Source organism: Brachyhypopomus gauderio, chromosome 8 (assembly GCF_052324685.1).
Source record: "Brachyhypopomus gauderio isolate BG-103 chromosome 8, BGAUD_0.2, whole genome shotgun sequence".
NCBI lineage: Eukaryota > Metazoa > Chordata > Actinopteri > Gymnotiformes > Hypopomidae > Brachyhypopomus > Brachyhypopomus gauderio.
The window spans coordinates 3,699,409-3,726,645 of NC_135218.1; the positions used below are offsets into that span (position 1 = coordinate 3,699,409).

At 41.9% G+C, this 27,237-nt stretch overlaps 5 non-coding genes across 5 annotated transcripts; all 5 read left to right on the forward strand.

Moving 5' to 3' along the window:
• Nucleotides 1-736: 736 nt before the first annotated feature.
• trnap-ugg (transfer RNA proline (anticodon UGG)) lies at nucleotides 737-808 on the forward strand. Its single transcript has one exon. It is a non-coding gene; the product is annotated as a tRNA-Pro (tRNA).
• A 2,600-nt stretch (nucleotides 809-3,408) lies between these two features.
• On the forward strand, nucleotides 3,409-3,480 carry trnap-ugg (transfer RNA proline (anticodon UGG)). Its single transcript has one exon. It is a non-coding gene; the product is annotated as a tRNA-Pro (tRNA).
• A 2,600-nt stretch (nucleotides 3,481-6,080) lies between these two features.
• trnap-ugg (transfer RNA proline (anticodon UGG)) lies at nucleotides 6,081-6,152 on the forward strand. Its single transcript has one exon. It is a non-coding gene; the product is annotated as a tRNA-Pro (tRNA).
• A 2,600-nt stretch (nucleotides 6,153-8,752) lies between these two features.
• Nucleotides 8,753-8,824, forward strand: trnap-ugg (transfer RNA proline (anticodon UGG)). Its single transcript has one exon. It is a non-coding gene; the product is annotated as a tRNA-Pro (tRNA).
• A 597-nt stretch (nucleotides 8,825-9,421) lies between these two features.
• On the forward strand, nucleotides 9,422-9,493 carry trnap-ugg (transfer RNA proline (anticodon UGG)). The gene has a single exon. It is a non-coding gene; the product is annotated as a tRNA-Pro (tRNA).
• Nucleotides 9,494-27,237: the final 17,744 nt, after the last annotated feature.

Sequence of the window (27,237 nt, forward strand, 5' to 3'; positions counted from 1 at the left end):
AAAAGCCTAAATAAACGCCTCAAAAGGCCAAAATAAGAAATCAAATCTTGAACTAGTAGGCTCGTTGGTCTAGTCGTATGATTCTCGCTTCGGGTGTGAGAGGTCCTGGGTTCAAATCCCGGACAAGCCCTTTATATGTTATTTGACTAAAATTATGTACAGTGCTCTTCTTTACTGCATTGTTGTGACATCTGCTTCTAAGACATGTCAACGTTTAAACAGACAGTTTCTGAATGGCAAAGCAGCTTGTTGGACTACATCTTCAGTTATTCTGTTATTGTTTAGAAGCGAGAGATCCCTGGCCCTTTTTTGGGTTAAATTGCCAGCCAAGCCTACATTGACAACAAAAATGTGGATGCTCTGGTAGCTATTACAATAGCGATACCTGTCACGAAGTGAATCGCAACTGCAGACGAGTGAGGGTGAATAAATAATTTGCTGTTAAGCCAGTGTCCACAGAGCATAGATCTAGCACATCTGGCTCTTACATTAGCATGACAAGACGGGACTGTATTTTCCCTAGCACGTGTGGTATATTACGTTTTCAAGTACAGTCTCCAGGAGTTGAATTGTGTTACTGTCTTTTCAGCCCAAATGCCAACTGATTTGTGCATAAGGGCTTGATACATTCATGTGTGTAGTCAAGACTGAGACTGTGCACTAGGCAAAAGAGCCAAAAAAAGCCAAAATAAACGCCTCAAAAGGCCAAAATAAGAAAGCAAATACGGAACTATTAGGCTCGTTGGTCTAGGCGTATGATTCTCGCTTTGGGTGCGAGAGGTCCCGGGTTCAAATCCCGGACGAGCTCTTTATATGTTATTTGACTAAAACTATGTACAGTGCTCTACTTTACTGCATTGTTGTGACATCTGCATCTAAGACATGTCAACATTAAAATAGACCATTTCTGAATGGCAAAGCAACTTTTTGGACTACAGCTTCGGTTATTGTTTAGAAGCAAGAGATCCCTGGCCCTTTTTTGGGTTAAATTGCCAGCCAAGCCTACATTGACAACAAAAATGTGGATGCTCTGGTAGCTATTACACTAGCGATACCTTTCACTAAGTGAATCGCAACTGCAGACGAGTGAGGGTGAATAAATAATTTGCTGTTAAGCCAGTGTCCACAGAGCATAGATCTAGCACATCTGGCTCTTACATTAGCATGACAAGCCGGGACTGTATTTTCCCTAGCACGTGTGGTACATTACGCTTTCAAGTACAGTCTCCAGGAGTTGAATTGTGTTACTGTCTTTTTAGCCCAAATACCAACTGATTTGTGCATAAGGGCTTGATACATTCATGTGTGTAGTCAAGACTGAGACTGTGCACTAGGCAAAAGAGCCAAAAAAGCCAAAATAAACGCCTCAAAAGGACAAAAAAAGAAATCAAATGTTGAAATAGTAGGCTCGTTGGTCTAGTCGTATGATTCTCGCTTCGGGTGTGAGAGGTCCCGGGTTCAAATCCCGGAAGAGCCCTTTATATGTTATTTGACTAAAACTATGTACAGTGCTCTACTTTACTGCATTGTTGTGACATCTGCATCTAAGACATGTCAACATTAAAATAGACCATTTCTGAATGGCAAAGCAACTTTTTGGACTACAGCTTCGGTTATTGTTTAGAAGCAAGAGATCCCTGGCCCTTTTTTGGGTTAAATTGCCAGCCAAGCCTACATTGACAACAAAAATGTGGATGCTCTGGTAGCTATTACAATAGCGATACCTGTCACGAAGTGAATCGCAACTGCAGACGAGTGAGGGTGAATAAATAATTTGCTGTTAAGCCAGTGTCCACAGAGCATAGATCTAGCACATCTGGCTCTTACATTAGCATGACAAGCCGGGACTGTATTTTCCCTAGCACGTGTGGTACATTACGCTTTCAAGTACAGTCTCCAGGAGTTGAATTGTGTTACTGTCTTTTTAGCCCAAATACCAACTGATTTGTGCATAAGGGCTTGATACATTCATGTGTGTAGTCAAGACTGAGACTGTGCACTAGGCAAAAGAGCCAAAAAAGCCAAAATAAACGCCTCAAAAGGCCAAAATAAGAAAGCAAATCTCGAACTAGTAGGCTTTTTGGTCTAGGCGTATGATTCTCGCTTTGGGTGCGAGAGATCCCGGAAGAGCCCTTTATATGTTATTTGACTAAAACTATGTACAGTGCTCTACTTTACTGCATTGTTGTGACATCTGCATCTAAGACATGTCAACATTAAAATAGACCATTTCTGAATGGCAAAGCAACTTTTTGGACTACAGCTTCGGTTATTGTTTAGAAGCAAGAGATCCCTGGCCCTTTTTTGGGTTAAATTGCCAGCCAAGCCTACATTGACAACAAAAATGTGGATGCTCTGGTAGCTATTACACTAGCGATACCTTTCACTAAGTGAATCGCAACTGCAGACGAGTGAGGGTGAATAAATAATTTGCTGTTAAGCCAGTGTCCACAGAGCATAGATCTAGCACATCTGGCTCTTACGTTAGCATGACAAGCCGGGACTGTATTTTCCCTAGCACGTGTGGTACATTACGTTTTCAAGTACAGTCTTCAGGAGTTGAATTGTGTTACTGTCTTTTCAGCCCAAATGACAACTGATTTGTGCATAAAAGCGTGATACATAGATGTGTGTAGTCAAGACTGAGAATGTGCACTAGGCAAAAGAGCCAAAAAAGCCTAAATAAACGCCTCAAAAGGCCAAAATAAGAAATCAAATCTTGAACTAGTAGGCTCGTTGGTCTAGTCGTATGATTCTCGCTTCGGGTGTGAGAGGTCCTGGGTTCAAATCCCGGACAAGCCCTTTATATGTTATTTGACTAAAATTATGTACAGTGCTCTTCTTTACTGCATTGTTGTGACATCTGCTTCTAAGACATGTCAACGTTTAAACAGACAGTTTCTGAATGGCAAAGCAGCTTGTTGGACTACATCTTCAGTTATTCTGTTATTGTTTAGAAGCGAGAGATCCCTGGCCCTTTTTTGGGTTAAATTGCCAGCCAAGCCTACATTGACAACAAAAATGTGGATGCTCTGGTAGCTATTACAATAGCGATACCTGTCACGAAGTGAATCGCAACTGCAGACGAGTGAGGGTGAATAAATAATTTGCTGTTAAGCCAGTGTCCACAGAGCATAGATCTAGCACATCTGGCTCTTACATTAGCATGACAAGACGGGACTGTATTTTCCCTAGCACGTGTGGTATATTACGTTTTCAAGTACAGTCTCCAGGAGTTGAATTGTGTTACTGTCTTTTCAGCCCAAATGCCAACTGATTTGTGCATAAGGGCTTGATACATTCATGTGTGTAGTCAAGACTGAGACTGTGCACTAGGCAAAAGAGCCAAAAAAAGCCAAAATAAACGCCTCAAAAGGCCAAAATAAGAAAGCAAATACGGAACTATTAGGCTCGTTGGTCTAGGCGTATGATTCTCGCTTTGGGTGCGAGAGGTCCCGGGTTCAAATCCCGGACGAGCTCTTTATATGTTATTTGACTAAAACTATGTACAGTGCTCTACTTTACTGCATTGTTGTGACATCTGCATCTAAGACATGTCAACATTAAAATAGACCATTTCTGAATGGCAAAGCAACTTTTTGGACTACAGCTTCGGTTATTGTTTAGAAGCAAGAGATCCCTGGCCCTTTTTTGGGTTAAATTGCCAGCCAAGCCTACATTGACAACAAAAATGTGGATGCTCTGGTAGCTATTACACTAGCGATACCTTTCACTAAGTGAATCGCAACTGCAGACGAGTGAGGGTGAATAAATAATTTGCTGTTAAGCCAGTGTCCACAGAGCATAGATCTAGCACATCTGGCTCTTACATTAGCATGACAAGCCGGGACTGTATTTTCCCTAGCACGTGTGGTACATTACGCTTTCAAGTACAGTCTCCAGGAGTTGAATTGTGTTACTGTCTTTTTAGCCCAAATACCAACTGATTTGTGCATAAGGGCTTGATACATTCATGTGTGTAGTCAAGACTGAGACTGTGCACTAGGCAAAAGAGCCAAAAAAGCCAAAATAAACGCCTCAAAAGGACAAAAAAAGAAATCAAATGTTGAAATAGTAGGCTCGTTGGTCTAGTCGTATGATTCTCGCTTCGGGTGTGAGAGGTCCCGGGTTCAAATCCCGGAAGAGCCCTTTATATGTTATTTGACTAAAACTATGTACAGTGCTCTACTTTACTGCATTGTTGTGACATCTGCATCTAAGACATGTCAACATTAAAATAGACCATTTCTGAATGGCAAAGCAACTTTTTGGACTACAGCTTCGGTTATTGTTTAGAAGCAAGAGATCCCTGGCCCTTTTTTGGGTTAAATTGCCAGCCAAGCCTACATTGACAACAAAAATGTGGATGCTCTGGTAGCTATTACAATAGCGATACCTGTCACGAAGTGAATCGCAACTGCAGACGAGTGAGGGTGAATAAATAATTTGCTGTTAAGCCAGTGTCCACAGAGCATAGATCTAGCACATCTGGCTCTTACATTAGCATGACAAGCCGGGACTGTATTTTCCCTAGCACGTGTGGTACATTACGCTTTCAAGTACAGTCTCCAGGAGTTGAATTGTGTTACTGTCTTTTTAGCCCAAATACCAACTGATTTGTGCATAAGGGCTTGATACATTCATGTGTGTAGTCAAGACTGAGACTGTGCACTAGGCAAAAGAGCCAAAAAAGCCAAAATAAACGCCTCAAAAGGCCAAAATAAGAAAGCAAATCTCGAACTAGTAGGCTTTTTGGTCTAGGCGTATGATTCTCGCTTTGGGTGCGAGAGATCCCGGAAGAGCCCTTTATATGTTATTTGACTAAAACTATGTACAGTGCTCTACTTTACTGCATTGTTGTGACATCTGCATCTAAGACATGTCAACATTAAAATAGACCATTTCTGAATGGCAAAGCAACTTTTTGGACTACAGCTTCGGTTATTGTTTAGAAGCAAGAGATCCCTGGCCCTTTTTTGGGTTAAATTGCCAGCCAAGCCTACATTGACAACAAAAATGTGGATGCTCTGGTAGCTATTACACTAGCGATACCTTTCACTAAGTGAATCGCAACTGCAGACGAGTGAGGGTGAATAAATAATTTGCTGTTAAGCCAGTGTCCACAGAGCATAGATCTAGCACATCTGGCTCTTACGTTAGCATGACAAGCCGGGACTGTATTTTCCCTAGCACGTGTGGTACATTACGTTTTCAAGTACAGTCTTCAGGAGTTGAATTGTGTTACTGTCTTTTCAGCCCAAATGACAACTGATTTGTGCATAAAAGCGTGATACATAGATGTGTGTAGTCAAGACTGAGAATGTGCACTAGGCAAAAGAGCCAAAAAAGCCTAAATAAACGCCTCAAAAGGCCAAAATAAGAAATCAAATCTTGAACTAGTAGGCTCGTTGGTCTAGTCGTATGATTCTCGCTTCGGGTGTGAGAGGTCCTGGGTTCAAATCCCGGACAAGCCCTTTATATGTTATTTGACTAAAATTATGTACAGTGCTCTTCTTTACTGCATTGTTGTGACATCTGCTTCTAAGACATGTCAACGTTTAAACAGACAGTTTCTGAATGGCAAAGCAGCTTGTTGGACTACATCTTCAGTTATTCTGTTATTGTTTAGAAGCGAGAGATCCCTGGCCCTTTTTTGGGTTAAATTGCCAGCCAAGCCTACATTGACAACAAAAATGTGGATGCTCTGGTAGCTATTACAATAGCGATACCTGTCACGAAGTGAATCGCAACTGCAGACGAGTGAGGGTGAATAAATAATTTGCTGTTAAGCCAGTGTCCACAGAGCATAGATCTAGCACATCTGGCTCTTACATTAGCATGACAAGACGGGACTGTATTTTCCCTAGCACGTGTGGTATATTACGTTTTCAAGTACAGTCTCCAGGAGTTGAATTGTGTTACTGTCTTTTCAGCCCAAATGCCAACTGATTTGTGCATAAGGGCTTGATACATTCATGTGTGTAGTCAAGACTGAGACTGTGCACTAGGCAAAAGAGCCAAAAAAAGCCAAAATAAACGCCTCAAAAGGCCAAAATAAGAAAGCAAATACGGAACTATTAGGCTCGTTGGTCTAGGCGTATGATTCTCGCTTTGGGTGCGAGAGGTCCCGGGTTCAAATCCCGGACGAGCTCTTTATATGTTATTTGACTAAAACTATGTACAGTGCTCTACTTTACTGCATTGTTGTGACATCTGCATCTAAGACATGTCAACATTAAAATAGACCATTTCTGAATGGCAAAGCAACTTTTTGGACTACAGCTTCGGTTATTGTTTAGAAGCAAGAGATCCCTGGCCCTTTTTTGGGTTAAATTGCCAGCCAAGCCTACATTGACAACAAAAATGTGGATGCTCTGGTAGCTATTACACTAGCGATACCTTTCACTAAGTGAATCGCAACTGCAGACGAGTGAGGGTGAATAAATAATTTGCTGTTAAGCCAGTGTCCACAGAGCATAGATCTAGCACATCTGGCTCTTACATTAGCATGACAAGCCGGGACTGTATTTTCCCTAGCACGTGTGGTACATTACGCTTTCAAGTACAGTCTCCAGGAGTTGAATTGTGTTACTGTCTTTTTAGCCCAAATACCAACTGATTTGTGCATAAGGGCTTGATACATTCATGTGTGTAGTCAAGACTGAGACTGTGCACTAGGCAAAAGAGCCAAAAAAGCCAAAATAAACGCCTCAAAAGGACAAAAAAAGAAATCAAATGTTGAAATAGTAGGCTCGTTGGTCTAGTCGTATGATTCTCGCTTCGGGTGTGAGAGGTCCCGGGTTCAAATCCCGGAAGAGCCCTTTATATGTTATTTGACTAAAACTATGTACAGTGCTCTACTTTACTGCATTGTTGTGACATCTGCATCTAAGACATGTCAACATTAAAATAGACCATTTCTGAATGGCAAAGCAACTTTTTGGACTACAGCTTCGGTTATTGTTTAGAAGCAAGAGATCCCTGGCCCTTTTTTGGGTTAAATTGCCAGCCAAGCCTACATTGACAACAAAAATGTGGATGCTCTGGTAGCTATTACAATAGCGATACCTGTCACGAAGTGAATCGCAACTGCAGACGAGTGAGGGTGAATAAATAATTTGCTGTTAAGCCAGTGTCCACAGAGCATAGATCTAGCACATCTGGCTCTTACATTAGCATGACAAGCCGGGACTGTATTTTCCCTAGCACGTGTGGTACATTACGCTTTCAAGTACAGTCTCCAGGAGTTGAATTGTGTTACTGTCTTTTTAGCCCAAATACCAACTGATTTGTGCATAAGGGCTTGATACATTCATGTGTGTAGTCAAGACTGAGACTGTGCACTAGGCAAAAGAGCCAAAAAAGCCAAAATAAACGCCTCAAAAGGCCAAAATAAGAAAGCAAATCTCGAACTAGTAGGCTTTTTGGTCTAGGCGTATGATTCTCGCTTTGGGTGCGAGAGATCCCGGAAGAGCCCTTTATATGTTATTTGACTAAAACTATGTACAGTGCTCTACTTTACTGCATTGTTGTGACATCTGCATCTAAGACATGTCAACATTAAAATAGACCATTTCTGAATGGCAAAGCAACTTTTTGGACTACAGCTTCGGTTATTGTTTAGAAGCAAGAGATCCCTGGCCCTTTTTTGGGTTAAATTGCCAGCCAAGCCTACATTGACAACAAAAATGTGGATGCTCTGGTAGCTATTACACTAGCGATACCTTTCACTAAGTGAATCGCAACTGCAGACGAGTGAGGGTGAATAAATAATTTGCTGTTAAGCCAGTGTCCACAGAGCATAGATCTAGCACATCTGGCTCTTACGTTAGCATGACAAGCCGGGACTGTATTTTCCCTAGCACGTGTGGTACATTACGTTTTCAAGTACAGTCTTCAGGAGTTGAATTGTGTTACTGTCTTTTCAGCCCAAATGACAACTGATTTGTGCATAAAAGCGTGATACATAGATGTGTGTAGTCAAGACTGAGAATGTGCACTAGGCAAAAGAGCCAAAAAAGCCTAAATAAACGCCTCAAAAGGCCAAAATAAGAAATCAAATCTTGAACTAGTAGGCTCGTTGGTCTAGTCGTATGATTCTCGCTTCGGGTGTGAGAGGTCCTGGGTTCAAATCCCGGACAAGCCCTTTATATGTTATTTGACTAAAATTATGTACAGTGCTCTTCTTTACTGCATTGTTGTGACATCTGCTTCTAAGACATGTCAACGTTTAAACAGACAGTTTCTGAATGGCAAAGCAGCTTGTTGGACTACATCTTCAGTTATTCTGTTATTGTTTAGAAGCGAGAGATCCCTGGCCCTTTTTTGGGTTAAATTGCCAGCCAAGCCTACATTGACAACAAAAATGTGGATGCTCTGGTAGCTATTACAATAGCGATACCTGTCACGAAGTGAATCGCAACTGCAGACGAGTGAGGGTGAATAAATAATTTGCTGTTAAGCCAGTGTCCACAGAGCATAGATCTAGCACATCTGGCTCTTACATTAGCATGACAAGACGGGACTGTATTTTCCCTAGCACGTGTGGTATATTACGTTTTCAAGTACAGTCTCCAGGAGTTGAATTGTGTTACTGTCTTTTCAGCCCAAATGCCAACTGATTTGTGCATAAGGGCTTGATACATTCATGTGTGTAGTCAAGACTGAGACTGTGCACTAGGCAAAAGAGCCAAAAAAAGCCAAAATAAACGCCTCAAAAGGCCAAAATAAGAAAGCAAATACGGAACTATTAGGCTCGTTGGTCTAGGCGTATGATTCTCGCTTTGGGTGCGAGAGGTCCCGGGTTCAAATCCCGGACGAGCTCTTTATATGTTATTTGACTAAAACTATGTACAGTGCTCTACTTTACTGCATTGTTGTGACATCTGCATCTAAGACATGTCAACATTAAAATAGACCATTTCTGAATGGCAAAGCAACTTTTTGGACTACAGCTTCGGTTATTGTTTAGAAGCAAGAGATCCCTGGCCCTTTTTTGGGTTAAATTGCCAGCCAAGCCTACATTGACAACAAAAATGTGGATGCTCTGGTAGCTATTACACTAGCGATACCTTTCACTAAGTGAATCGCAACTGCAGACGAGTGAGGGTGAATAAATAATTTGCTGTTAAGCCAGTGTCCACAGAGCATAGATCTAGCACATCTGGCTCTTACATTAGCATGACAAGCCGGGACTGTATTTTCCCTAGCACGTGTGGTACATTACGCTTTCAAGTACAGTCTCCAGGAGTTGAATTGTGTTACTGTCTTTTCAGCCCAAATGCCAACTGATTTGTGCATAAGGGCTTGATACATTCATGTGTGTAGTCAAGACTGAGACTGTGCACTAGGCAAAAGAGCCAAAAAAGCCAAAATAAACGCCTCAAAAGGCCAAAATAAGAAATCAAATGTCGAACTAGTAGGCTCGTTGGTCTAGGCGTATGATTCTCGCTTTGGGTGCGAGAGGTCCCGGGTTCAAATCCCGGACGAGCCCTTTATATGTTATTTGACTAAAACTATGTACAGTGCTCTACTTTACTGCATTGTTGTGACATCTGCATCTAAGACATGTCAACATTAAAATAGACCATTTCTGAATGGCAAAGCAACTTTTTGGACTACAGCTTCGGTTATTGTTTAGAAGCAAGAGATCCCTGGCCCTTTTTTGGGTTAAATTGCCAGCCAAGCCTACATTGACAACAAAAATGTGGATGCTCTGGTAGCTATTACACTAGCGATACCTTTCACTAAGTGAATCGCAACTGCAGACGAGTGAGGGTGAATAAATAATTTGCTGTTAAGCCAGTGTCCACAGAGCATAGATCTAGCACATCTGGCTCTTACATTAGCATGACAAGCCGGGACTGTATTTTCCCTAGCACGTGTGGTACATTACGCTTTCAAGTACAGTCTCCAGGAGTTGAATTGTGTTACTGTCTTTTTAGCCCAAATACCAACTGATTTGTGCATAAGGGCTTGATACATTCATGTGTGTAGTCAAGACTGAGACTGTGCACTAGGCAAAAGAGCCAAAAAAGCCAAAATAAACACCTCAAAAGGCCAAAATAAGAAAGCAAATCTCGAACTAGTAGGCTTTTTGGTCTAGGCGTATGATTCTCGCTTTGGGTGCGAGAGGTCCCGGGTTCAAATCCCGGACGAGCCCTTTACATGTTATTTGACTAAAACTATGTACAGTGCTCTACTTTACTGCATTGTTGTGACATCTGCATCTAAGACATGTCAACATTAAAATTGACCATTTCTGAATGGCAAAGCAGCTTGTTGGACTACATCTTCAGTTATTCTGTTATTGTTTAGAAGCGAGAGATCCCTGGCCCTTTTTTGGGTTAAATTGCCAGCCAAGCCTACATTGACAACAAAAATGTGGATGCTCTGGTAGCTATTACACTAGCGATACCTTTCACTAAGTGAATCGCAACTGCAGACGAGTGAGGGTGAATAAATAATTTGCTGTTAAGCCAGTGTCCACAGAGCATAGATCTAGCACATCTGGCTCTTACATTAGCATGACAAGCCGGGACTGTATTTTCCCTAGCACGTGTGGTACATTACGCTTTCAAGTACAGTCTCCAGGAGTTGAATTGTGTTACTGTCTTTTTAGCCCAAATACCAACTGATTTGTGCATAAGGGCTTGATACATTCATGTGTGTAGTCAAGACTGAGACTGTGCACTAGGCAAAAGAGCCAAAAAAGCCAAAATAAACGCCTCAAAAGGACAAAATAAGAAATCAAATGTTGAACTAGTAGGCTCGTTGGTCTAGTCGTATGATTCTCGCTTCGGGTGTGAGAGGTCCCGGGTTCAAATCCCGGAAGAGCCCTTTATATGTTATTTGACTAAAACTATGTACAGTGCTCTACTTTACTGCATTGTTGTGACATCTGCATCTAAGACATGTCAACATTAAAATAGACCATTTCTGAATGGCAAAGCAACTTTTTGGACTACAGCTTCGGTTATTGTTTAGAAGCAAGAGATCCCTGGCCCTTTTTTGGGTTAAATTGCCAGCCAAGCCTACATTGACAACAAAAATGTGGATGCTCTGGTAGCTATTACACTAGCGATACCTTTCACTAAGTGAATCGCAACTGCAGACGAGTGAGGGTGAATAAATAATTTGCTGTTAAGCCAGTGTCCACAGAGCATAGATCTAGCACATCTGGCTCTTACATTAGCATGACAAGCCGGGACTGTATTTTCCCTAGCACGTGTGGTACATTACGCTTTCAAGTACAGTCTCCAGGAGTTGAATTGTGTTACTGTCTTTTTAGCCCAAATACCAACTGATTTGTGCATAAGGGCTTGATACATTCATGTGTGTAGTCAAGACTGAGACTGTGCACTAGGCAAAAGAGCCAAAAAAGCCAAAATAAACACCTCAAAAGGCCAAAATAAGAAAGCAAATCTCGAACTAGTAGGCTTTTTGGTCTAGGCGTATGATTCTCGCTTTGGGTGCGAGAGGTCCCGGGTTCAAATCCCGGACGAGCCCTTTACATGTTATTTGACTAAAACTATGTACAGTGCTCTACTTTACTGCATTGTTGTGACATCTGCATCTAAGACATGTCAACATTAAAATTGACCATTTCTGAATGGCAAAGCAGCTTGTTGGACTACATCTTCAGTTATTCTGTTATTGTTTAGAAGCGAGAGATCCCTGGCCCTTTTTTGGGTTAAATTGCCAGCCAAGCCTACATTGACAACAAAAATGTGGATGCTCTGGTAGCTATTACACTAGCGATACCTTTCACTAAGTGAATCGCAACTGCAGACGAGTGAGGGTGAATAAATAATTTGCTGTTAAGCCAGTGTCCACAGAGCATAGATCTAGCACATCTGGCTCTTACATTAGCATGACAAGCCGGGACTGTATTTTCCCTAGCACGTGTGGTACATTACGCTTTCAAGTACAGTCTCCAGGAGTTGAATTGTGTTACTGTCTTTTTAGCCCAAATACCAACTGATTTGTGCATAAGGGCTTGATACATTCATGTGTGTAGTCAAGACTGAGACTGTGCACTAGGCAAAAGAGCCAAAAAAGCCAAAATAAACACCTCAAAAGGCCAAAATAAGAAAGCAAATCTCGAACTAGTAGGCTTTTTGGTCTAGGCGTATGATTCTCGCTTTGGGTGCGAGAGGTCCCGGGTTCAAATCCCGGACGAGCCCTTTACATGTTATTTGACTAAAACTATGTACAGTGCTCTACTTTACTGCATTGTTGTGACATCTGCATCTAAGACATGTCAACATTAAAATTGACCATTTCTGAATGGCAAAGCAGCTTGTTGGACTACATCTTCAGTTATTCTGTTATTGTTTAGAAGCGAGAGATCCCTGGCCCTTTTTTGGGTTAAATTGCCAGCCAAGCCTACATTGACAACAAAAATGTGGATGCTCTGGTAGCTATTACACTAGCGATACCTTTCACTAAGTGAATCGCAACTGCAGACGAGTGAGGGTGAATAAATAATTTGCTGTTAAGCCAGTGTCCACAGAGCATAGATCTAGCACATCTGGCTCTTACATTAGCATGACAAGCCGGGACTGTATTTTCCCTAGCACGTGTGGTACATTACGCTTTCAAGTACAGTCTCCAGGAGTTGAATTGTGTTACTGTCTTTTTAGCCCAAATACCAACTGATTTGTGCATAAGGGCTTGATACATTCATGTGTGTAGTCAAGACTGAGACTGTGCACTAGGCAAAAGAGCCAAAAAAGCCAAAATAAACGCCTCAAAAGGCCAAAATAAGAAAGCAAATCTCGAACTAGTAGGCTTTTTGGTCTAGGCGTATGATTCTCGCTTTGGGTGCGAGAGATCCCGGAAGAGCCCTTTATATGTTATTTGACTAAAGCTATGTACAGTGCTCTACTTTACTGCATTGTTGTGACATCTGCATCTAAGACATGTCAACATTAAAATAGACCATTTCTGAATGGCAAAGCAACTTTTTGGACTACAGCTTCGGTTATTGTTTAGAAGCAAGAGATCCCTGGCCCTTTTTTGGGTTAAATTGCCAGCCAAGCCTACATTGACAACAAAAATGTGGATGCTCTGGTAGCTATTACACTAGCGATACCTTTCACTAAGTGAATCGCAACTGCAGACGAGTGAGGGTGAATAAATAATTTGCTGTTAAGCCAGTGTCCACAGAGCATAGATCTAGCACATCTGGCTCTTACGTTAGCATGACAAGCCGGGACTGTATTTTCCCTAGCACGTGTGGTACATTACGTTTTCAAGTACAGTCTTCAGGAGTTGAATTGTGTTACTGTCTTTTCAGCCCAAATGACAACTGATTTGTGCATAAAAGCGTGATACATAGATGTGTGTAGTCAAGACTGAGAATGTGCACTAGGCAAAAGAGCCAAAAAGCCTAAATAAACGCCTCAAAAGGCCAAAATAAGAAATCAAATCTTGAACTAGTAGGCTCGTTGGTCTAGTCGTATGATTCTCGCTTCGGGTGTGAGAGGTCCTGGGTTCAAATCCCGGACAAGCCCTTTATATGTTATTTGACTAAAATTATGTACAGTGCTCTTCTTTACTGCATTGTTGTGACATCTGCTTCTAAGACATGTCAACGTTTAAACAGACCGTTTCTGAATGGCAAAGCAGCTTGTTGGACTACATCTTCAGTTATTCTGTTATTGTTTAGAAGCGAGAGATCCCTGGCCCTTTTTTGGGTTAAATTGCCAGCCAAGCCTACATTGACAACAAAAATGTGGATGCTCTGGTAGCTATTACAATAGCGATACCTGTCACGAAGTGAATCGCAACTGCAGACGAGTGAGGGTGAATAAATAATTTGCTGTTAAGCCAGTGTCCACAGAGCATAGATCTAGCACATCTGGCTCTTACATTAGCATGACAAGACGGGACTGTATTTTCCCTAGCACGTGTGGTATATTACGTTTTCAAGTACAGTCTCCAGGAGTTGAATTGTGTTACTGTCTTTTCAGCCCAAATGCCAACTGATTTGTGCATAAGGGCTTGATACATTCATGTGTGTAGTCAAGACTGAGACTGTGCACTAGGCAAAAGAGCCAAAAAAAGCCAAAATAAACGCCTCAAAAGGCCAAAATAAGAAAGCAAATACGGAACTAGTAAGCTCGTTGGTCTAGGCGTATGATTCTCGCTTTGGGTGCGAGAGGTCCCGAGTTCAAATCCCGGACGAGCCCTTTACATGTTATTTGACTAAAACTATGTTCAGTGCTCTACTTTACTGCATTGTTGTGACATCTGCTTCTAAGACATGTCAACGTTTAAACAGACGGTTTCTGAATGGCAAAGCAGCTTGTTGGACTACATCTTCAGTTATTCTGTTATTGTTTAGAAGCGAGAGATCCCTGGCCCTTTTTTGGGTTAAATTGCCAGCCAAGCCTACATTGACAACAAAAATGTGGATGCTCTGGTAGCTATTACACTAGCGATACCTTTCACTAAGTGAATCGCAACTGCAGACGAGTGAGGGTGAATAAATAATTTGCTGTTAAGCCAGTGTCCACAGAGCATAGATCTAGCACATCTGGCTCTTACATTAGCATGACAAGACGGGACTGTATTTTCCCTAGCACGTGTGGTATATTACGTTTTCAAGTACAGTCTCCAGGAGTTGAATTGTGTTACTGTCTTTTCAGCCCAAATGCCAACTGATTTGTGCATAAGGGCTTGATACATTCATGTGTGTAGTCAAGACTGAGACTGTGCACTAGGCAAAAGAGCCAAAAAAAGCCAAAATAAACGCCTCAAAAGGCCAAAATAAGAAAGCAAATACGGAACTAGTAGGCTCGTTGGTCTAGGCGTATGATTCTCGCTTTGGGTGCGAGAGGTCCCGTGTTCAAATCCCGGACGAGCCCTTTATATGTTATTTGACTAAAACTATGTACAGTGCTCTACTTTACTGCATTGTTGTGACATCTGCATCTAAGACATGTCAACATTAAAATAGACCATTTCTGAATGGCAAAGCAACTTTTTGGACTACAGCTTCGGTTATTGTTTAGAAGCAAGAGATCCCTGGCCCTTTTTTGGGTTAAATTGCCAGCCAAGCCTACATTGACAACAAAAATGTGGATGCTCTGGTAGCTATTACACTAGCGATACCTTTCACTAAGTGAATCGCAACTGCAGACGAGTGAGGGTGAATAAATAATTTGCTGTTAAGCCAGTGTCCACAGAGCATAGATCTAGCACATCTGGCTCTTACATTAGCATGACAAGCCGGGACTGTATTTTCCCTAGCACGTGTGGTACATTACGCTTTCAAGTACAGTCTCCAGGAGTTGAATTGTGTTACTGTCTTTTTAGCCCAAATACCAACTGATTTGTGCATAAGGGCTTGATACATTCATGTGTGTAGTCAAGACTGAGACTGTGCACTAGGCAAAAGAGCCAAAAAAGCCAAAATAAACACCTCAAAAGGCCAAAATAAGAAAGCAAATCTCGAACTAGTAGGCTTTTTGGTCTAGGCGTATGATTCTCGCTTTGGGTGCGAGAGGTCCCGGGTTCAAATCCCGGACGAGCCCTTTACATGTTATTTGACTAAAACTATGTACAGTGCTCTACTTTACTGCATTGTTGTGACATCTGCATCTAAGACATGTCAACATTAAAATAGACCATTTCTGAATGGCAAAGCAACTTTTTGGACTACAGCTTCGGTTATTGTTTAGAAGCAAGAGATCCCTGGCCCTTTTTTGGGTTAAATTGCCAGCCAAGCCTACATTGACAACAAAAATGTGGATGCTCTGGTAGCTATTACACTAGCGATACCTTTCACTAAGTGAATCGCAACTGCAGACGAGTGAGGGTGAATAAATAATTTGCTGTTAAGCCAGTGTCCACAGAGCATAGATCTAGCACATCTGGCTCTTACATTAGCATGACAAGCCGGGACTGTATTTTCCCTAGCACGTGTGGTACATTACGCTTTCAAGTACAGTCTCCAGGAGTTGAATTGTGTTACTGTCTTTTTAGCCCAAATACCAACTGATTTGTGCATAAGGGCTTGATACATTCATGTGTGTAGTCAAGACTGAGACTGTGCACTAGGCAAAAGAGCCAAAAAAGCCAAAATAAACACCTCAAAAGGCCAAAATAAGAAAGCAAATCTCGAACTAGTAGGCTTTTTGGTCTAGGCGTATGATTCTCGCTTTGGGTGCGAGAGGTCCCGGGTTCAAATCCCGGACGAGCCCTTTACATGTTATTTGACTAAAACTATGTACAGTGCTCTACTTTACTGCATTGTTGTGACATCTGCATCTAAGACATGTCAACATTAAAATTGACCATTTCTGAATGGCAAAGCAGCTTGTTGGACTACATCTTCAGTTATTCTGTTATTGTTTAGAAGCGAGAGATCCCTGGCCCTTTTTTGGGTTAAATTGCCAGCCAAGCCTACATTGACAACAAAAATGTGGATGCTCTGGTAGCTATTACACTAGCGATACCTTTCACTAAGTGAATCGCAACTGCAGACGAGTGAGGGTGAATAAATAATTTGCTGTTAAGCCAGTGTCCACAGAGCATAGATCTAGCACATCTGGCTCTTACATTAGCATGACAAGCCGGGACTGTATTTTCCCTAGCACGTGTGGTACATTACGCTTTCAAGTACAGTCTCCAGGAGTTGAATTGTGTTACTGTCTTTTTAGCCCAAATACCAACTGATTTGTGCATAAGGGCTTGATACATTCATGTGTGTAGTCAAGACTGAGACTGTGCACTAGGCAAAAGAGCCAAAAAAGCCAAAATAAACGCCTCAAAAGGCCAAAATAAGAAAGCAAATCTCGAACTAGTAGGCTTTTTGGTCTAGGCGTATGATTCTCGCTTTGGGTGCGAGAGATCCCGGAAGAGCCCTTTATATGTTATTTGACTAAAGCTATGTACAGTGCTCTACTTTACTGCATTGTTGTGACATCTGCATCTAAGACATGTCAACATTAAAATAGACCATTTCTGAATGGCAAAGCAACTTTTTGGACTACAGCTTCGGTTATTGTTTAGAAGCAAGAGATCCCTGGCCCTTTTTTGGGTTAAATTGCCAGCCAAGCCTACATTGACAACAAAAATGTGGATGCTCTGGTAGCTATTACACTAGCGATACCTTTCACTAAGTGAATCGCAACTGCAGACGAGTGAGGGTGAATAAATAATTTGCTGTTAAGCCAGTGTCCACAGAGCATAGATCTAGCACATCTGGCTCTTACGTTAGCATGACAAGCCGGGACTGTATTTTCCCTAGCACGTGTGGTACATTACGTTTTCAAGTACAGTCTTCAGGAGTTGAATTGTGTTACTGTCTTTTCAGCCCAAATGACAACTGATTTGTGCATAAAAGCGTGATACATAGATGTGTGTAGTCAAGACTGAGAATGTGCACTAGGCAAAAGAGCCAAAAAGCCTAAATAAACGCCTCAAAAGGCCAAAATAAGAAATCAAATCTTGAACTAGTAGGCTCGTTGGTCTAGTCGTATGATTCTCGCTTCGGGTGTGAGAGGTCCTGGGTTCAAATCCCGGACAAGCCCTTTATATGTTATTTGACTAAAATTATGTACAGTGCTCTTCTTTACTGCATTGTTGTGACATCTGCTTCTAAGACATGTCAACGTTTAAACAGACCGTTTCTGAATGGCAAAGCAGCTTGTTGGACTACATCTTCAGTTATTCTGTTATTGTTTAGAAGCGAGAGATCCCTGGCCCTTTTTTGGGTTAAATTGCCAGCCAAGCCTACATTGACAACAAAAATGTGGATGCTCTGGTAGCTATTACAATAGCGATACCTGTCACGAAGTGAATCGCAACTGCAGACGAGTGAGGGTGAATAAATAATTTGCTGTTAAGCCAGTGTCCACAGAGCATAGATCTAGCACATCTGGCTCTTACATTAGCATGACAAGACGGGACTGTATTTTCCCTAGCACGTGTGGTATATTACGTTTTCAAGTACAGTCTCCAGGAGTTGAATTGTGTTACTGTCTTTTCAGCCCAAATGCCAACTGATTTGTGCATAAGGGCTTGATACATTCATGTGTGTAGTCAAGACTGAGACTGTGCACTAGGCAAAAGAGCCAAAAAAAGCCAAAATAAACGCCTCAAAAGGCCAAAATAAGAAAGCAAATAAGGAACTAGTAAGCTCGTTGGTCTAGGCGTATGATTCTCGCTTTGGGTGCGAGAGGTCCCGAGTTCAAATCCCGGACGAGCCCTTTACATGTTATTTGACTAAAACTATGTTCAGTGCTCTACTTTACTGCATTGTTGTGACATCTGCTTCTAAGACATGTCAACGTTTAAACAGACGGTTTCTGAATGGCAAAGCAGCTTGTTGGACTACATCTTCAGTTATTCTGTTATTGTTTAGAAGCGAGAGATCCCTGGCCCTTTTTTGGGTTAAATTGCCAGCCAAGCCTACATTGACAACAAAAATGTGGATGCTCTGGTAGCTATTACACTAGCGATACCTTTCACTAAGTGAATCGCAACTGCAGACGAGTGAGGGTGAATAAATAATTTGCTGTTAAGCCAGTGTCCACAGAGCATAGATCTAGCACATCTGGCTCTTACATTAGCATGACAAGACGGGACTGTATTTTCCCTAGCACGTGTGGTATATTACGTTTTCAAGTACAGTCTCCAGGAGTTGAATTGTGTTACTGTCTTTTCAGCCCAAATGCCAACTGATTTGTGCATAAGGGCTTGATACATTCATGTGTGTAGTCAAGACTGAGACTGTGCACTAGGCAAAAGAGCCAAAAAAAGCCAAAATAAACGCCTCAAAAGGCCAAAATAAGAAAGCAAATACGGAACTAGTAGGCTCGTTGGTCTAGGCGTATGATTCTCGCTTTGGGTGCGAGAGGTCCCGTGTTCAAATCCCGGACGAGCCCTTTATATGTTATTTGACTAAAACTATGTACAGTGCTCTACTTTACTGCATTGTTGTGACATCTGCATCTAAGACATGTCAACATTAAAATAGACCATTTCTGAATGGCAAAGCAACTTTTTGGACTACAGCTTCGGTTATTGTTTAGAAGCAAGAGATCCCTGGCCCTTTTTTGGGTTAAATTGCCAGCCAAGCCTACATTGACAACAAAAATGTGGATGCTCTGGTAGCTATTACACTAGCGATACCTTTCACTAAGTGAATCGCAACTGCAGACGAGTGAGGGTGAATAAATAATTTGCTGTTAAGCCAGTGTCCACAGAGCATAGATCTAGCACATCTGGCTCTTACATTAGCATGACAAGCCGGGACTGTATTTTCCCTAGCACGTGTGGTACATTACGCTTTCAAGTACAGTCTCCAGGAGTTGAATTGTGTTACTGTCTTTTTAGCCCAAATACCAACTGATTTGTGCATAAGGGCTTGATACATTCATGTGTGTAGTCAAGACTGAGACTGTGCACTAGGCAAAAGAGCCAAAAAAGCCAAAATAAACACCTCAAAAGGCCAAAATAAGAAAGCAAATCTCGAACTAGTAGGCTTTTTGGTCTAGGCGTATGATTCTCGCTTTGGGTGCGAGAGGTCCCGGGTTCAAATCCCGGACGAGCCCTTTACATGTTATTTGACTAAAACTATGTACAGTGCTCTACTTTACTGCATTGTTGTGACATCTGCATCTAAGACATGTCAACATTAAAATTGACCATTTCTGAATGGCAAAGCAGCTTGTTGGACTACATCTTCAGTTATTCTGTTATTGTTTAGAAGCGAGAGATCCCTGGCCCTTTTTTGGGTTAAATTGCCAGCCAAGCCTACATTGACAACAAAAATGTGGATGCTCTGGTAGCTATTACACTAGCGATACCTTTCACTAAGTGAATCGCAACTGCAGACGAGTGAGGGTGAATAAATAATTTGCTGTTAAGCCAGTGTCCACAGAGCATAGATCTAGCACATCTGGCTCTTACATTAGCATGACAAGCCGGGACTGTATTTTCCCTAGCACGTGTGGTACATTACGCTTTCAAGTACAGTCTCCAGGAGTTGAATTGTGTTACTGTCTTTTTAGCCCAAATACCAACTGATTTGTGCATAAGGGCTTGATACATTCATGTGTGTAGTCAAGACTGAGACTGTGCACTAGGCAAAAGAGCCAAAAAAGCCAAAATAAACGCCTCAAAAGGCCAAAATAAGAAAGCAAATCTCGAACTAGTAGGCTTTTTGGTCTAGGCGTATGATTCTCGCTTTGGGTGCGAGAGATCCCGGAAGAGCCCTTTATATGTTATTTGACTAAAGCTATGTACAGTGCTCTACTTTACTGCATTGTTGTGACATCTGCATCTAAGACATGTCAACATTAAAATAGACCATTTCTTTTTTGTGAACGATTGTTTTATTGATTTTTTCCTTTTCCCTCCCATCCCTCCCGCCTCCCACCCCCCCCCCCCCCCCCCCCCCACCGACAGACCCCACCCGAACAAATCAATAAACAGTCATATTAAGAAACATTGCTGTCATCAATCTCCAAAATAATGAGAGTTCACTTGTGCAGGAGAAGCAGTTTCGCCCTATCAAAAGCGTCACGCCATCTTCCCAAAGTCCTGGCGTTGGCCCCGTGTATACGAGCTGTAGAGAGTTCCATAGATATTATGTCCAATAAGGTTTGGGTCCAAGCACTTCTGTGCAGCTTACATGCAGGGTTCCAGCGTTTGGTTAGTAGAAGTTTTGCTGCGGTAAGAGCTGCAAGTAGTAGATTCCTCTGCCATAGTGTCAAGTTGAGGCTTGAGATGTTATTTAAAAAAATTAAGTCCGGGGTTAAAAGGAGGTGTCTCTCAATCAGCTCTGATATGTCAGATGTAAGCTGATTCCAGAATGCTGATAATGATGGGCAGGACCAAAAATAGTGCATAAAAGTTCCTAATTCCCCTAGGGAACAAGAATCACACAGGGGAGAGCTAGTCAAGTGCATATGATATCGTTTTAAAGGAGTTAAGTATGCTCTGTGTATAAATTTCCAGTGAATTACTTGGTGATTCGGATTTTTAGAGGATGTAAATGTTAGACCCCAGATATGTTCAGTCAGAATGTCTTGTAAATCTGTGTCTAGATCTTTTTTCCATACTGGGATAATACCCAGAGCAGTGTAAGTAGATTTGAGTAGAAAGGAGTAAATGTTAGATACTGAATTTGGGGTATGGTCACCCTGCAAAATTTGTTTACGTAAAGGGTGTATGGGCAGATTGGCGTTAGTTAGAATCCCAATTGCACGGAGTACTGACCTGATGCGTAAATACATAAAAAAAGAAGTAGCTGGTATGTTAAACTGAGACTGAAGTTCCTGAAAAGATTTTAGGCCTTCATCATTATATAAGTCACAAATTCTTCTAATGTGTTTCTGAGACCATTGCGGGCAACATAAGGGAGCATTAGCAGAGAGAAGATTATAATTGCGGAAAAGCGGGGAATGCCGATGCCATTTAACGACTGATCCAGTCATTTTCTCAACGGCTCTCCATACGGACATCGAATACGATATTATGGGGCCAAAGCGTAGTTTACATTGTCTAATGGATATCCCACTAAATAACAGTTCCTCAAGGGTGTGTGGTGCAACCAGCGTTTCTTCGATGGAACGCCATGAGGTACAAAGATGTGAATTAAACCACACTGCCAGTGGACGTAGGACAAAAGCTTGAGCGTATAGTTTAAAGTTTGGAAGAGAGAGGCCTCCCTCCAGTTTACTACGCTGAAGAGTTGATTGTTTGATACGTGGACGTTTCCCATTCCAAATGTAATGAGACAATTTGGATTTAAGTTTATCCCAGAACCCAATTGGCGGAGGAAGAGGGATCATATATGAATAAAAATTAATGCGAGGAAGGATATTCATCTTAACTGCAGAGACCCGTGCATGCAGGGAATTAGGAAAATGAGACCAATTAGAGAGATCAGCGTCAATCTTAGATAAAATGCTATTAAAATTTTTCGCCGCAATGTCAATTAAAGACGGGAAAATTTCTATTCCAAGGTATTTAAAGGAGCTGACGACAGAGATAATACTGGGGAGTTTCTCAGTACTGGGATCGAAATTAATTGGGAGAAAGCAAGACTTATTCCAATTAATCTTATAACCGGAGAGAAGACTAAAATTGTCAAAGAGGGTCAGAATATGAGTGATGGAGCTGTTTGGTCTATCCACAAACAACAATATATCATCTGCGTATAAAGATATGTGATGAAGAGTGTTGTTAATGATTATCGGTGAGATCAGTGTAGACTGACGGACGGCCTGTGCGAGGGGTTCAAGGGATAAAGCAAATAGTAGAGGAGAAAGGGGGCATCCCTGACGGGTCCCTCTACCTAACTGAAATGGTCGAGAGCAAGTTCGTCCTGTTAAAATGACTGCTGTTGGATTGAAATACAGAACTTTAATCATGTCAATAAAATTCGAGCCAAGCCCCATTTTTTCTAAGACCAGCCATAAATAATCCCATTCAAGTCTATCAAATGCTTTAAGAGCGTCTAAGGAAAAAACTGCCTGATGGGAATCTGTTTGTTCCGAGGAGTGGATAATGTGTAGCAAGCGTCTAAGATTATCTGAGGCGTTACGTGATTTAATGAAACCAGTTTGATCCTGCTGGACCAATTTAGTCATGTATGTCTCTAATCGGCAAGCCAAAACTTTAGCATATAATTTTATGTCAGAGCCTATTAAGGAGAGTGGGCGATAGCTAGCACACGAAGTGGGGTCTTTGTCCTTCTTTAGAAGAACAGTTATGACGGCCATATTAACTTGTTGACGAAAAAACCCTTTTTCAATGGAATATAGTATCATTTCTAATAACAGAGGGCCCAACTCAGTCCAGAAAGTTAAATAAAATTCGTTGGGGATTCCATCTAAACCGGGCGATTTGCCTTTATTCATACATTGAAGTGCATATTTTAATTCGTCTAGAGTTATTGGTTCAGCTAGTGAATTTGCCTCTGATTCTGTGATATGTGGTATGTTAAGGGAGGAAATAAAAGCTAAGGTGGCGTCAGTTTTTGAGTTTACCTCAGATGTGTATAATTCTGAGTAAAAAGACCGGAATGTTTCATTAATATCGGCTTCGTCTAACATGATCACACCGGATGTAGATTTAATAGCTGAGATATTAGCAAATTTCTCGTTACTACGCAATCTCAGAGCCAGTAAGTGGCTTGGCCTACTTCCATGAAAGTAATAATTTTGCCTTGATCTTTGTATAAGAAATTCTGCCTTGTGTCTAAGTAACTGATTAAGTTCTTGCTTTATAACAAAAATTTCCTTTGCTGTATCGTCCGAGTATAGGGTCTGATTAGAGTTCTCTAAAGTTTTTAGTTGCTCTTCAAGATCAGTTATCTTTTTAAGCCGTTGTTTATTATTCCATGAAGCATATGATATTGAGTTATTTCTGATTAGACCCTTTATCGCATCCCAGAGTATACGTGGGTCATCCACCGAGCCCTGATTTATTGTGATAAACTCCTTCAGTTCATTTTTGAACTGTGCACAATAATCTTTATCTTGTAATAATTTGGTATTAAAGCGCCAACGTGGTGCTCTTGGTGGCTTAGGTGTTATAACTAATCTAAGGAAATTACTGTTATGGTCTGATAGAGTCATAACCCAAATATCAGCCTTGGGTGCTAATGGAAGAAGAGTTCTAGATATAAACATATAATCTATTCGAGAGTATGTCCTGTGTCTAGATGACAAAAATGTGAATTTTTTTAGGGACGGGTTTAGAGAGCGCCAAAGATCCACTAGTGAGGATGAAGATATACATTGTCTGAGTTTCTCTGCACAGGTCTTCTGCATATGAGATTCATTTTCTCCGGATCGATCTAGATTATGCGATATAACTGCATTCATATCTGCCCCCAGCACCACCTCACAGTCTGACAAGTTCAAGAGATAAGCAGATAACATAGAATAGAAACTTGGGTCTCCAGTAGAGGGGGCATAAACAGACAAAAATGCAATCTTTCTATTAGCGACCAAAGTCTTTACGTGAGCTATTCTACCCTCAGTATCTCCGCCCTTTTCCAAAATAGAAATTTGTAATGTCCTACGTATCATAATCATCACTCCCCTAGTTTTACTGCCCGCAGCAGAGTGAGAAATCACTTCGTAAAATTTATTATTGCACCTGTAAACATCTTCTTCTTTTAGATGTGATTCTTGAATTAGGGCCAAATCAATCTTTTTCCGTCTCAGTAATTCTAAGCAGCTCGTACGCTTATGAGGCTCATTCAGACCGTTAACATTCCAGCTTAGGATATTTAAGTCAGTCATAGCTATCGAATATTAATTGCACTGTAAACATAACCGCATCCCAGAAAGCACAAGTAGAATATACCACATAATTAAACTGGAGTCTGTCAGGAACCCACCCCCGAACCCCCCCCAATAACAACAGAATCCCAAAGAATGCCCTTCCCATAAAACTATTGCAACCTGGGCGAACTAATAGCCCAGGTATGCCTCCCTCCCCTTCAGCAATCCGTGGCAACCACATTGGTCTATACACATCAAGGGCGCTGACCCCAGCCCCCTTAACTTGTCAACCGTTATATAATCAAGGCAGTAAAGGCATCCACTGTTACAAATTGAAAACATGAAATCCACTCCATTTTAACAAGTCATATCAACCGCGGGTAAGAACATATTAGAACAGTGGGATAACAGGAGTTATACGGAACACTCGAATTTCTACTTTCCGATCCCCGAACATATGGTTAACAAACCGAAAGTAAACACTCAGTCACAGCTACCTCTCAAATTGCAATGTTGTGTACAGACTTAAAGGGTCTCCATGTCTGAGCCGGTTGGTCGGATGTGAGAGTTGAGAAGCCTGCGTGCATCCTCTGGATCACTCAGCATTTTAACTTCTCCGTTGAGTAAGACCTTAAGAGTCGCCGGAAAAATGAGAAAGTTCTGAATGCCTGCCTCCCTCATCTCCCTCCGAACCGCGGTAAAGGAGCTCCGCTTCTTGGCCGTGGAAGGAGAAAAGTCAGGAAAAAAGCTAAGCATGGGGCCGCCATTGAACTTTACCGGCCCGTTCTTCCTCGCTTCGCGTAGGATCAGCTCTCTATCTCCATAGCGGAGGAGCTTAAAAATGAAGACTCTCGGTTTCTGTCGATCAGTGCTGGTCTTACTATATATGCGATGAGCCCGCTCGACTTCTATTTCTTTACCCGTTAGCGGTGGAAACCACTGCTGTAACGACCTCTTGATGAAGCCTACCGGGTCATCCTTTTCGGCTCCCTCAGGCAGCCCCACTAACCGGAGATTATTGCGCCTGCTGCGGTCCTGCAAATCCACCACCTGTTGCTCGAGAACTTCCAGTCGGCGCGCGTGATCATTAAGGGTTTTCTTCTGTGCTCTCTGTTCGCCCGTTAACTGGTCGAATTTCGAACACAGCGATTGTACTGTGCTCATGTGAGAGGAGAAGTCTGCCCTTAGAGCTGCTAGCTCACTTTTCAGGATACCCTCTAGTCTGGTTATGGCGTCCGCTGTCGCCATATTAGTTTGGACCGCGGGGCCGTTTGATTTCGGTTTCTTCTTTGTTGGAGAGGACGTTGGAGTCAGGTTAAGCTGTTTTCGAGTGGAGGCCATAAAGGAGAATCAGAAATATCGTCTGAAAGCAGTGCCAGAATGAATATACATAAACATAAATCCACCAAAAGGAGCTGGGGTCGCGGAGCGCCGTCAACGTGCGTGCGGACCCATGAGCGCGTCACGTGATCTAAAATAGACCATTTCTGAATGGCAAAGCAACTTTTTGGACTACAGCTTCGGTTATTGTTTAGAAGCAAGAGATCCCTGGCCCTTTTTTGGGTTAAATTGCCAGCCAAGCCTACATTGACAACAAAAATGTGGATGCTCTGGTAGCTATTACACTAGCGATACCTTTCACTAAGTGAATCGCAACTGCAGACGAGTGAGGGTGAATAAATAATTTGCTGTTAAGCCAGTGTCCACAGAGCATAGATCTAGCACATCTGGCTCTTACGTTAGCATGACAAGCCGGGACTGTATTTTCCCTAGCACGTGTGGTACATTACGTTTTCAAGTACAGTCTTCAGGAGTTGAATTGTGTTACTGTCTTTTCAGCCCAAATGACAACTGATTTGTGCATAAAAGCGTGATACATAGATGTGTGTAGTCAAGACTGAGAATGTGCACTAGGCAAAAGAGCCAAAAAAGCCTAAATAAACGCCTCAAAAGGCCAAAATAAGAAATCAAATCTTGAACTAGTAGGCTCGTTGGTCTAGTCGTATGATTCTCGCTTCGGGTGTGAGAGGTCCTGGGTTCAAATCCCGGACAAGCCCTTTATATGTTATTTGACTAAAATTATGTACAGTGCTCTTCTTTACTGCATTGTTGTGACATCTGCTTCTAAGACATGTCAACGTTTAAACAGACCGTTTCTGAATGGCAAAGCAGCTTGTTGGACTACATCTTCAGTTATTCTGTTATTGTTTAGAAGCGAGAGATCCCTGGCCCTTTTTTGGGTTAAATTGCCAGCCAAGCCTACATTGACAACAAAAATGTGGATGCTCTGGTAGCTATTACAATAGCGATACCTGTCACGAAGTGAATCGCAACTGCAGACGAGTGAGGGTGAATAAATAATTTGCTGTTAAGCCAGTGTCCACAGAGCATAGATCTAGCACATCTGGCTCTTACATTAGCATGACAAGACGGGACTGTATTTTCCCTAGCACGTGTGGTATATTACGTTTTCAAGTACAGTCTCCAGGAGTTGAATTGTGTTACTGTCTTTTCAGCCCAAATGCCAACTGATTTGTGCATAAGGGCTTGATACATTCATGTGTGTAGTCAAGACTGAGACTGTGCACTAGGCAAAAGAGCCAAAAAAAGCCAAAATAAACGCCTCAAAAGGCCAAAATAAGAAAGCAAATACGGAACTAGTAAGCTCGTTGGTCTAGGCGTATGATTCTCGCTTTGGGTGCGAGAGGTCCCGAGTTCAAATCCCGGACGAGCCCTTTACATGTTATTTGACTAAAACTATGTTCAGTGCTCTACTTTACTGCATTGTTGTGACATCTGCTTCTAAGACATGTCAACGTTTAAACAGACGGTTTCTGAATGGCAAAGCAGCTTGTTGGACTACATCTTCAGTTATTCTGTTATTGTTTAGAAGCGAGAGATCCCTGGCCCTTTTTTGGGTTAAATTGCCAGCCAAGCCTACATTGACAACAAAAATGTGGATGCTCTGGTAGCTATTACA